Source organism: Furipterus horrens, unplaced genomic scaffold (assembly GCF_987537825.1).
Source record: "Furipterus horrens unplaced genomic scaffold, mFurHor1.1.pri manual_scaffold_3, whole genome shotgun sequence".
NCBI lineage: Eukaryota > Metazoa > Chordata > Mammalia > Chiroptera > Furipteridae > Furipterus > Furipterus horrens.
The window spans coordinates 66,991,194-67,002,919 of record NW_028327173.1 but is presented as its reverse complement, the minus strand read 5'-3'; the positions used below and the strand labels follow the sequence as shown (position 1 = coordinate 67,002,919).

At 36.1% G+C, this 11,726-nt stretch overlaps 1 pseudogene; it reads right to left on the bottom strand.

Annotated features, from left to right (window-relative positions):
* Positions 1-1,054: 1,054 nt before the first annotated feature.
* Positions 1,055-4,093, bottom strand: LOC150015225 (dynein light chain 1, cytoplasmic pseudogene; annotated as a pseudogene).
* Positions 4,094-11,726: the final 7,633 nt, after the last annotated feature.

Sequence of the window (11,726 nt, the reverse complement as noted above, 5' to 3'; positions counted from 1 at the left end):
GTATACTTTTTTCCAGAAAACATTTCTTGTCACTAACAAGGGTGTGTAAAATATGAAAAATTGACAAAATAGAAAAACAAGTGAGGTGAAATGGATCTGGGAACAAGGTTTTAATGGTAACATAATGCAACAGAGGGGCTGGGGGTGTGAGTACAAATTTCTTCCTAAGCTCTCTATGACAAAAACTGACTCACAGGTCCCATTCTTGACACTGGAATAGATCTGAGTTTTTTTTTCTGAATGAAAATGAGTTAAGATAAGTTAAATTAGTTATTTGATAGCTTAACTGATTTGATCAAACCTTTCACTTTCCAACCAACTTTTCTGATGTTCTACTATAGTGGGAAAAGCTTATATTCTGGAGCCAAATCTATGTGGTTTGAAATTTTGGCTCTTTCCTTTTTGGTTGGTTGTGTGATTGAGGGCCATTTACTTAAACTTTCTGGGTCTTACTTTTCTCATTTGTAATATAGGTATAGTAACACCTCTTTCATAGGTGGATCTGTGAATAAAATGTATATAAAGCTCCTCAACTATACTTAATCCCTTTTCTGTTACTTCCCTCTTGGAAAATGTGGTATTTAGTTATAATGCAAACAAGTTAATTTTCAATGAAAACCTCTAAGTGGGGCACAGATTGCAGAATTGTTGGTATAGGTAATATTAACACCACCTGACTTCAGCCAAGTACATATTTACAATAAAATGACTACTTATTTAAAAATACACACATTCAAACAAAAACATACACTTGCATACATGCACACACACACAGAGCCAGCCTCCTCTATCTTATGTGAAGGTCACTCTCACATATTTGATTAACATCCTGGCTGACATTCCCATTTTCTTAAGTATGAGTCTTCATATTTTTTATTTTTGTTTTGCTGTTTTATAATCACAACAAATGAGTACAGCCAATGCCCTGTACAAAACAACAAAACAAAGTTGTTTCTTTAGGCAAAGCTGAAGATTTCAGTCTCTGGTATTTGGAATTTAGGCTATACTCCTTATTTTTGGATGGCTCATTGGGTGTATGGTTCAGTCTGTGCTCTTAACCGTACTTGAACAGAAGAATGGCCACTTAGCCCAGGTAGAAGTAAATGAAGTACTAGATTTCATGTGTCATGTAATTACCAAAGTCCATGGTGCAGCATCAGGTGGGGTTGTCCTCCTTGTCAAACTTCTTAATATGGGCTGCAATATCTTTCCCTATGTTATATTTCTCCAGCGCCTGAGTAGCACGTTTTATGGAGTCCTGTTTCATCTCCTCCAACATATCAGCAGTTTTGATCACCACCTTTTAGCTGCATGTGGTTACAGTGGAGCAAGGGCTGGTCAACTGCGATGATCTCCTGGGGGTGGGGCTGGCGAGGCTGAGACCCAGTGGGAGAGGCAGTCACTACAGAAGCAATGGTGCATCTCTTAAGTATGAGTTTTAAGATACATATGTCTTAAATATTGTAGTCTCAAGAAAGTAACTCTGTGCAGCATTGCAACTGGGTAGAGAACATTCTCTTTCTGTAGTGCCATTGTTACCAGTCACCCAAAACTTCAGAAAGATCTTCCTCTAGAACTGTTATAAAAGAATTTTCCTGTGGTGTTCAAAATTAATAGGTCATTCGTTTAAGAACTGTGTCTGCTTGATACAGTTAAATATACTGTATCTACTCACACCCCTCCTTCCACCTTGCTTCACATTTTCATCCAGGTGAAACAGTATTCAAATTAATACCCTAGAGACATCTGGGGGATGAAGAGTCACAAAGGCTCATGTGCAGTTTGGGTATATGACCTTGGTAATGGTGGTAGTAGAATTGAGCTATCTCATTACATGAATACATCTTTTTAAAAAGATTTATTTATTTATTTTTAGAAAGAAGGGAGGGGAGGGAGAAAGAGAGAGAGAAAGAGACAATGATGTGTGAGAGAAACATCGATTGGCTCCCAAACCACCAACCAGGTTCCTGGTTGCAACCCAGGCGTGTGCTCTGACAGGGAATTGAACTGGCGACCTTTTGATTTGCAGGATGATACTCAACCAACTCTCTGAGCTACTCCAGTCAGTGCTATGAATAAAATATTGAGATCTCTTCTAGTCCAAGGTGGTGGAACCAGATCTTTCTACCCTTATGACTACCTCTCTGAATACTGCCCTTGCCCTTGGGGGGTAGTTGGCCTAATTTGCTATACCCAAGGCAAAAGTGGTACTAAGAAATGAGGGCCAAATACCCCCAAAATCATTGTTATAGGATATACCTGCTGTGATCAACCTATAGTTTTTGGTTTCTAATCACTGACAGAATATCTTAAATGAAGCCTGCTTTGATTATTCTGTGATATTTCAGCTCATGTTTTGGCTTATTTTCTTGTACATTATAAAACGCTGTGACATTGATGTATTGCCTCAAAAAGTAAAAAAAGAATATCAGAGTTGGTATTAAAAGTATCAGTTGGAAAATATTACAGTTATAAAATATTACAGTTATAAAAACCAGCAAAAGTGTAAACTACAAAAGAAGTGATTCAAAAAAATCTTTTAATAAAAGTTTAAAGTGTTCAAAATATATTTGCCCCTGGAGCAAACTTTTTTTCATTTAATATTGTGTCTGTTAATTAGTGCTTCAAATTTGCAAATTCTTTATTGGTTTATATCAATGTAATACCCAAAGCTCATCTCATTGCCAGATTTGAATGAAATATGATCCTGTTTATTCTATTAAAATGAAGGCTTGAAATTGTTACCCAAATGCCACAGGAATTCTTGCCATTTTCTCATCAATTCCTCATCAGATTTTTTGTTAAAGTCACATTGTTTTAGATTTTGTGCCTTGGCATTTAAATGAAATTCAATGTGCCCCATGGAGGAAACATCTGTAGGGACATATTATGTACAATATCCATTCCAATCAAGCAGGAGTGTACTGAGTGCCTGAATGAAGAGCTTATTCTTGCTTCACTTTCCTCTGATGTGGCTATTGAGAAGATCTATAAGAGAGGGAACATTTATAAAAATTAAACCGGCAGTGGTGCACAATATTTTAAGTGCTCAAATCAAATACTTTTTTAAAGGCACAATATCAGTTTCAATGAATGGATTCCTGCCTCTTCCTTTTGATGTAACAGACTTTATATATAGCATCTGATCTAGACTTTAGATAGCTTAGCAGTTAAGTGATGATTTTCAAGATACATATGCACCATAAAATTATTGTTTTCTTGGTTTTAACAACCTACCATGTCCCTCAATAATCAGCCTTAGTTCATATACTTTATATAACCTTTTATGTTTACAACCTGACACAAAATATCTACATCTAGAGCTGCGCCAAAAATGGTCAAGGAATGAGAACAGTCCTGTCCTATCTATGAATCAGTGGAAATTTTCTAAACTGGACAATGACCAAGGTATGATGGCTAGGATTCATATACAATGGGAATAATTATTAAACTGACTCCAGAGGGCTTTAAGATATGTGGAGATCAAATAAATTATATGTGCAAAGCACTTAAACATAGCACATGCTAACTGTCTAGTAAATACTATTATTGTTTTTGTCAGGATAACTTCATAGAGAAGAGGAAACTGAAATTCAGTGGCATTTTATCAGCCTCAAAATAAAGCATTCACATAACAGGAATAACTTGCACAGTGCAGTGAATGTAGGGAAGCAGAAAGCATACTGAGAGATGGTCACTAAACTAGTTTAGTTGTTGTTAAAGGTTCATTGTTATTGTCCACATCAAGTACAAAGAGAGGCAATTAATGTTTAAACCACTGAGCAACATGCCAGAGTACAAAGAGAGTCAGGTAGTTTCAATCTATACAACACTCTGCTAGCTATGTTATACATAAAAAAGATATTTCATTTCTAGGTACTTCAGTGTATAATTAAGTAACTGAAACACTGAATAGTAAACAACGTGAACCATTCAGCATTATCTTGTCAAAATGCACTTGGATTTTTGTTGGAAGAGACAGCTGCTTTTAAGAGAAATAACTCAATATCCTAGTATATACCAAAGTGAATCATTCTCTTATCTTTTTACTGCTTGGGCGCCTGTTTACCTTTGCCATAATTATGACCTGCATTGTGTCATGAACATGGAATTATTTTTTATAGATAAGTGGCAGATTGTGTGATACATTATAAAATATATATTATAATTCTCATTTCTTTCCTACCTTTAAAATTTTTTTTTTTTAAATCCAAGGGCTAGCTTTTTAGAGTTGAATTTTGTTTACTCAGCTCAAAAAAAACCTGTTGTGTGGATGCTGGATTATATAAAATAAAAGTCTTCCTAATTTAAGGACCTTCTGGAGTTCTTAATACCTTAATAACCATTTTAAATCTATAAGAATAAGATGTAGTATGCATGGTTCCTGACACTTATTTGGCATGGAACCCCTTTTCTATGTAACATGGCAGAACTCCTGCTTTTTGGAATGCCTTTTGGGATTTGATGCCCAATTTTATGGGTTTTAGAGTCAAAGGAATATTTACATAACAATAATGAACACCAATATGGACTAGAGATGAGCAATGCATTTAAATGATATTTCAAATTAGTGGGAGTATAATGCTTTGCTTCCACAAAGCTGATTCACATCCCACATTTAAAGTATTCCCACTATACTTGTGAACCCCTTAAATGTAGAGGTATTTATCATTCATCTTCAGAACCTCAATACCATGCACAATCATTGTTTCCACTGGGAATGGTTAACTTTATAGGACATGGATAACCAACAGACGTTTTGTCTTCTCTACATAGGGAAAGCTTCTCTAATAGAAAGAGGATGATGAAGAGGAGAAAAAGAGGGAGAGAACTCTAATGACACTTAGTTCCTGTATTTAGCTGTACCTGAAGCAAATATACCCCAGTCTTTTAATTTATGTGAACTTATTAGTTTTCTTTTATACTTAAGCTACTTTGGCTTTTTCTCACTAACAACTGAAAATATCCTTACATATCAGAATTTCAGCCTACAGATTCTAGATTGTGGTTCAGCAGGGGTAGGTTACAGCCGTGTCAGGGTTCCCCCACCCACAACTAATGTGAGCGTGGCCAACTGAGCGCTGCCAACCTGACTCTACTCTATTTTCCTGCTATCGTAATCCAAATTATCCTTCCACGTGGCAAAGTGTCCAGCTAAATAACACATTTCCCAGACTCCTTTGCTGATTGAGGATGGCAACGTGATGTAGGTTTGGACAATGACATATGAGGAAAATCTTAGCATAAGACTCTCAGAAATGTTCTTAGAGGACTCTGGTGTCCTTCCCCCTCACCCTGTCCTTCCCCCTTCCTCTTGTCTGTGTCTGAGGCTACTCAGACTGAGTCCCCATCCCAAGTGTGTGGTGAAGCAGAGATAAAAAAAATAAGCTTTGCCCCGATGACATCATGGAAAAACTGCCACACCAGCTGGGGACTTTCCACACCTTGACCTCTTATTCTATGAAAACAAAGTTCTGTTTGGTAAAAACACTATTAGTTTAAGTTTCTGTTATTTGTAGTTGAACCTGCTTCTGAAATGAGACAGCAAAGCAGCTGATTAAAGTTTTATCAATGTGTCTTGGGCCTCCATCTAAAGCCTATCAAAGCCTGGGGAATTAGAGGTAAGACATAGAGAAAATGTTGGGGTTCCAGAGGGTGAGGATGACTTCTTGTAATCTTTAGTAAGTTCTCTAAGAGAGAGATGAGCTTCAATCCAAGCTGATCCTCATTGATACTCTGACCAGAAAAAGAATATTATATGTCTTATGGATGAAATCTAGCGATGCAATCAGGACAGTGCCAGCCACCACAAAAAGTAGTTGTTGAGCACTGAAGACAAACTTTGATGAATTCAGGAGTTTAATTGCCTCAACCTTGGGCTTGCAAGTGGGTGTTTTGATAGGTTGATTAAATAGCTCTATCACAGTATCACTCCATTAATTGTGATGCTCATTATTGAGTCCATTATTTCATACAGTTTAAAAATTATTTCTATTTTTGTCCTTTTTTGCTATATACTATTATTTTAAAAATTCGTTCATAATGTAGTGGTTAAAAAACATTGACTCTGAAGAAAAAATCCTTGAATTTAAATCCCAGTTTTGCTGCTTAGCCATTTGACAACAAATTACTAAACTTCTCTGCACCTTAGTTTCTTTGTCTGTAAAATGAGAATAATAATAGTACCTACCTTGTAGAGTTGTTATGAGGATTAAAAGTTTTAATACATGTAAACACTTAGAACAATACCTGACTTGAGTAAACACAAAGTGTTAGCTATTGTTTTTAAATTTTTATCATTATAATAGCTGAAAAAGCTTTTAGACTTTAAATTTAAAATATAAAATTGTATTTTACAAAGTTACACAGTTTTATATTTGGAGTGCCTGCTGAGGGTATTTATAGAGATTGTGGGCCTGAAAAAAATTGTTCTGAGGGCTTTAGTTGTAAATGTGTTCTGCTTTGGGAATTTATCCCCTCATGTGTACTAGGTAAGTTCTGTACAGGAACTTCCAAAGAGGTGATAGATTTCATAGGCCTGGAAACATAGGTAGATGGTATTAGTTTCATCCATTTGATTTCAGAGCATGCTAATTAGATCAGTTTCCAGAATAAAAGAAGATGGGAAGTTTGGGGTCCCTAGGAAATGCCCCTCTGCTTCAGTGGTGCCATGCTTACCCCTATATGTAAGCAAGTATGTAAGCAGAACTGTCTCTGCAGCTATCTGCAGGGTGTGCACTGAAGGAAACTCTGGCATTGGTTGTCATAGCCTTTCTAGTTAAAGGCAGCCTCCGAGAAGCATTTTGCCTGATGACAGAGAACCAAATGGATAAAACATACCCCAGGACTGATGAGGGTCAGGAGTGGGAAATCACCCTGTTCCCCTTCAAACTTTATTCTACTTGTAGCCCCTTAAGTTTCCTTATCTCCCCTGCTTTAGTGATGTATTGAAATTAAATCCAGATTTTCTTCTGCTTTGTAGTCTGGGCTTATGTGAGTCCAGATGTTTTCTATCTCTACTAAGAGATGTCTTTTTTCCTCTAATAATAATATACCCATTAGGCTTAGTGAATAACATATCCACTCATGGAGCAGTGAAATTAACAGACTAATGAACCTAGGCTTCCTTTGGACCAGGGTGCTAAAATTGCTTATAGAATTGCCTGTTTTCCTTGCCTACCCATTTCATTTATATTACTTAAATCTTCTTTCTTGGGCAGAGCATTCAAATAGATCTTAAATGTTGGTTTCAAAAGTAACCAGCTTCTGTTGACTAGGAATTAGTAGTTGGAATGATATTAAAGTACTAATTAAATATGCATACATGTGCATATATTTGAATGAGTGTGATTAAAATTTGCTCTGTCTTTGACACCTGTTGTGGCACCGCACAGGGTTGTTACACATCAAGGTTAAGCTCCCAGAATTATGTCTTCAGGCAGAACAGCTCTCTGCTTTGGATGCTTAGAATTGATCTACATGAAGTGCTTGCCAAGGGCTTCGCTAGAACATATAATAATAGATATTTTGGGAAAATAACCTCCTTTTCAACCCCTAGATGAATACAACATTATCAACACAGGTAAGAAAATATTATAGAAGGAAAATGAAGCATCTAAGACTTTTTTCACAGTGTGGCATTAGTCCTTGTTGACCCATCTAAGGTCAAGGCTTTGATAATATGCCTCTCATTTCTCTTTAATAAAGATCCTTTCTGAAATGGGTTTCAAAGTATTTCTAACTTTGGAGATCAGTGACCTCAGAGACATGAGACTTTGTTTTTGCTTCTGTTTTTTCAAAGGAGCACAGGTACTATCTTCTTAGGATCAGTTTCTCCAGATCAAAAATACTCCCCACTGTATTGTCTCTTACTCTAGAAAATAATAGTTTAAACAGAATAAACCAATGAACATGGATCAATGATAAACACGACTGTAGCATTAGGCTTAAATACATTTATGTGAAAATCAAGTTATGGCTGGGCTGGGATTTTTTGTTTATTTTTTCCTTTTACTGGAGATGATTGATGACATTGCTTCAGAAGAAATTCATACAAAGAGTTAATTAGCAAAATCTAATATTTAATAAATGTAGTCTGAAAAAAATTTGACTGGTGGTGATTGTAACATCAAATGGAGGCAGAAAGGTAAAGAAACAACCAGTATTTTTAAGTCAGATTTTTTTCTCCTCATTTTATTTAACTACTCATGGAAAGAGCAATCGAGGGAGAACCATGAACTAAGAAGACTTGGTCTTCCTGAGAAACAAATAGGCTTTAGGGAGCATCATAAAATAGCTATTTAGTACATTGACCTTGTGTATTTAAAGATTATGAGATTTTACAGTAGTTGGGTTATAAAATATCAATTTAGAGCAACAGCAAATTTTCTGATATTCATTTCAGTTTATAGGCAATTCCTGTTCTGACACAAATGTATAGGCTTGGGTGAACCGGTTCTCTGGGCCAATGCTGCACTTTCCTATAGGGTGGGGGTGTGGGGGAAGTCTTAGTGGCTTTTACTCAGAAAAATCAGTGGGCTAAAAGTCTCATTCTTAGTCAAGCCATTTGTATTGTAGGAGGCTTTAAAACAGTTCCATTATTTATTGGTGCACTAACAGTTTTTTTCTTTTCAGCTGCTGGGCCAGCCAGGGGAATGGAGAAGAACAAGGATGTTGGGTTTATATGATCCCACTTTGAGGGGTTCATATAGCCTCTGGATCCTGTACATCACTAATTGCGACATCTAAAAATAAAGCATGACTAATGGAATACCACCATTATGAACCACTTGCTATGTTAATATTCACACGAAGAGTCTTTTTGGTTTGTACTTCATTGCAAAATTAGGGTGTTTTTTTTTTTCCCTAAAGATGTATGCTTATTGAATGTATTTAAATTACTAGCTAATTTTTTTTCAGGGGGAAAAAACCCTGAGGCAAGTGTAAAACTAGTATCTACAGAAAGCTGGAGAATCAGATGTCTGCTGGGCAAATTGACAGAACTCATTAATCTTCGATGCAGTGTGCTATAGAGTCTGTCCTTTCATGCACCTGCCCAAGCCGAAAGTAATTACACAATGGCACTATTAATACTGAAGAGCTTGAGTGGGGAGAGGGTTATCTTCTCTTCTTAGTAATTGATTGCCAGCTGATTAGTGGACAACATTTTTCTTGCAGCATAATTGCCTTTGTGCTACCGTAGCCTCTCTGACTGATTTTGAGGCCCTGACAATAGCATCACAGCCCTGAAAGTAATGAACTGGAACTCAATCACTGCAAATTCCCCAAACAGTAGATGCCTAGTTAAATGTATTTCAATGATATCCTAAATAACAGCAATCATACCAAAGATCACTTTTTTTTTCTTCCTAGAAAAACCATAGAAATCCATTTGGAAAAGTGTGTATTTGTGAAGAAATAAATGGTAGTAATGATATATGCCTTTTTGTCTTTAGTGGCTGTATGTGATAGACCAATGAAAACCCAATTCTGTGGGATTTTTAAGGAACTTGTGGATAAATGCTGATGGCAAGGAGATTCTTGTTAATTTTTAGCCAACATGTTGGACTTGGATTTAAGACCGTTGAAAATATACTTGAGCCCAAGCAGAGAATTAGAAGATTTTAATGGCATTTTATTGGATGGTAGACACAAATGTCAAATAATTACCTCTTTCTTATTATAAAGATATTTGATAATGTGCCTTTATGCCCTATATAAGGTGCTGGGCTAAGAAGGGAAAATGTGGTAAGTACATATTTTAAGCCTATGAGTTAAATAGTTCAGCAAATTGGAAATGAATGAGTAGTGTATGCTTTTCTTCTAAATGTCAATTATGCCAAGAGGGCTTTCTTCGGTTCCCATGGGAAACCTTCACATTTATGCAAATGAAAGTAAAAATATAAGACTCTACTTCCTAACTTTAAAAACACTAAGCAGGAAAACCTCTAAACTTATAAAGGAGAAAGTACTACCATATGGAAAAGAAGTTGGTAACCATTAGAACAAGATCTGTCTCCTCAGTAGGAGGTAGTGGTCAAGATTTTCCTCATGTGAAAACTGAGATAGAATGAAGGACCCTTATAATACCAGTTGTGTCCATTTTTTAGCCAAATATTCTAATAGTTTAAAAAGCATATGTAGCAATATTTGTCCATACTTCTAACTGAGATCATTGACTTAGGAAAAACAGTATTACTAAATTAGCAATTTGCCTTTTGAGGTTCAAAGAGGTATATTTTCACAAGTATTTGAATAAGACAGCTATTTACTAGAGCGTACTATCCTAATAGACCATTTGTGGTGTTGGCTACAAGCAGTTAACTTATTCTCATCATTGTCATTTCTGTAAGCCTACAGTTTGTGCTCCTGTTTCATTTTGAGGAGTTTCAGCAGTATTTTTAATGCTAACTTAACAGTAATAGTAATGCTGCAAATACTAGGAGGGAGAGGTACAGGTTATGATGTAAACAGAGTTGAGATCATTGAAAAATGGGAAGAGATGAGACAATGATAAGTATCGAAATTCATGCACAGTGAGTCAGCCATAATGTGAAAAGTACAGCATGTATATTTAGCTATAATTTACAAGAGATGTAAAAATGTGATTGATGGAAAATCTTTTTAGTGTGTGGCTAGAAGATCAAAGTAAATTCTGAGTGCCCATTAGCTTAATGTAAATTCAGGGGAAGGTTAAGAACTTCAGAACCTAAAAGCTAAGCATAGTGTACCACTGATGAAACTTTCATCAAACCCCAGATGTAACTTACTACAATCTGCATGTCAAAGTCAGTGGTCAGCACCTTGAATGTGGAACTGGAACTACTGAGGAGTTCCCTATTAACCTTGCTGGGATTATCACAATGAGGCTTATTTGCCTCAATGGATCTTTTACAGGTATGAGATTCATCTATTTTAGAAAGAAATGACTAATAATATGGTATCAACAAGGTTTAAATCTATGATGGGCTACCTCATACTCCTATTTGATGGAAAATATCTGAAAATGCAACTGAAATGTCTTATGCTCTTTGTGCAGAATATTCAAGATCCTTTCAGAATATTGTTGTTTAAAAAGCTCAAAATCAAGGGTCTAAATTATACTATTTCTGAAAATTGTTGTTTCTCGCTACATCATCCTTGAGATTAAAAATATTGTAGCGTGAACTTCAAGTTGTTTTTGAAAGAGACGACATGCCATATAACCCTTTATTTTTAAATCACCTGTCTTAAGGAGGTGGTGCTATATATAGGTGAAGGAGGGTTGGTATAAAGTATAGTATAAGGGATGCCAGCACAGTCTGAACATCGATATTTGAACTATACCTCAAGCAAACCATCCCTAACGTCTTTTCATTATAACTATCATTTCCACATATTTCTTAAAATATTGCTGAGAAGATAATACTTTTTAAAGTGTGTTCAGTGGCAGCAAGAATTTTATATGCTTATCTCTGGCCATATCTTTCCCTCCCATGTAATAACAGACTTCTTAAGCGCGTGTTCAAGTCACATATCCCGAGCGTTGGCCTGCAAACCAGGGTCGCTGGTTCGATTCCCAGTCAGGGCACATAACTAGGTTGCACGTCAGGTCCCCAGTTGGGGGCGCAAGTGAGGCAACCACGCAGTGATGTTTCTCTCCCTCTCTTTCTCCTTTCCTCCCTCTCTAAAAATAAATAAATAAATAAACAAACAAACAAATAAATAAATTATTTAAAAAAAAGACA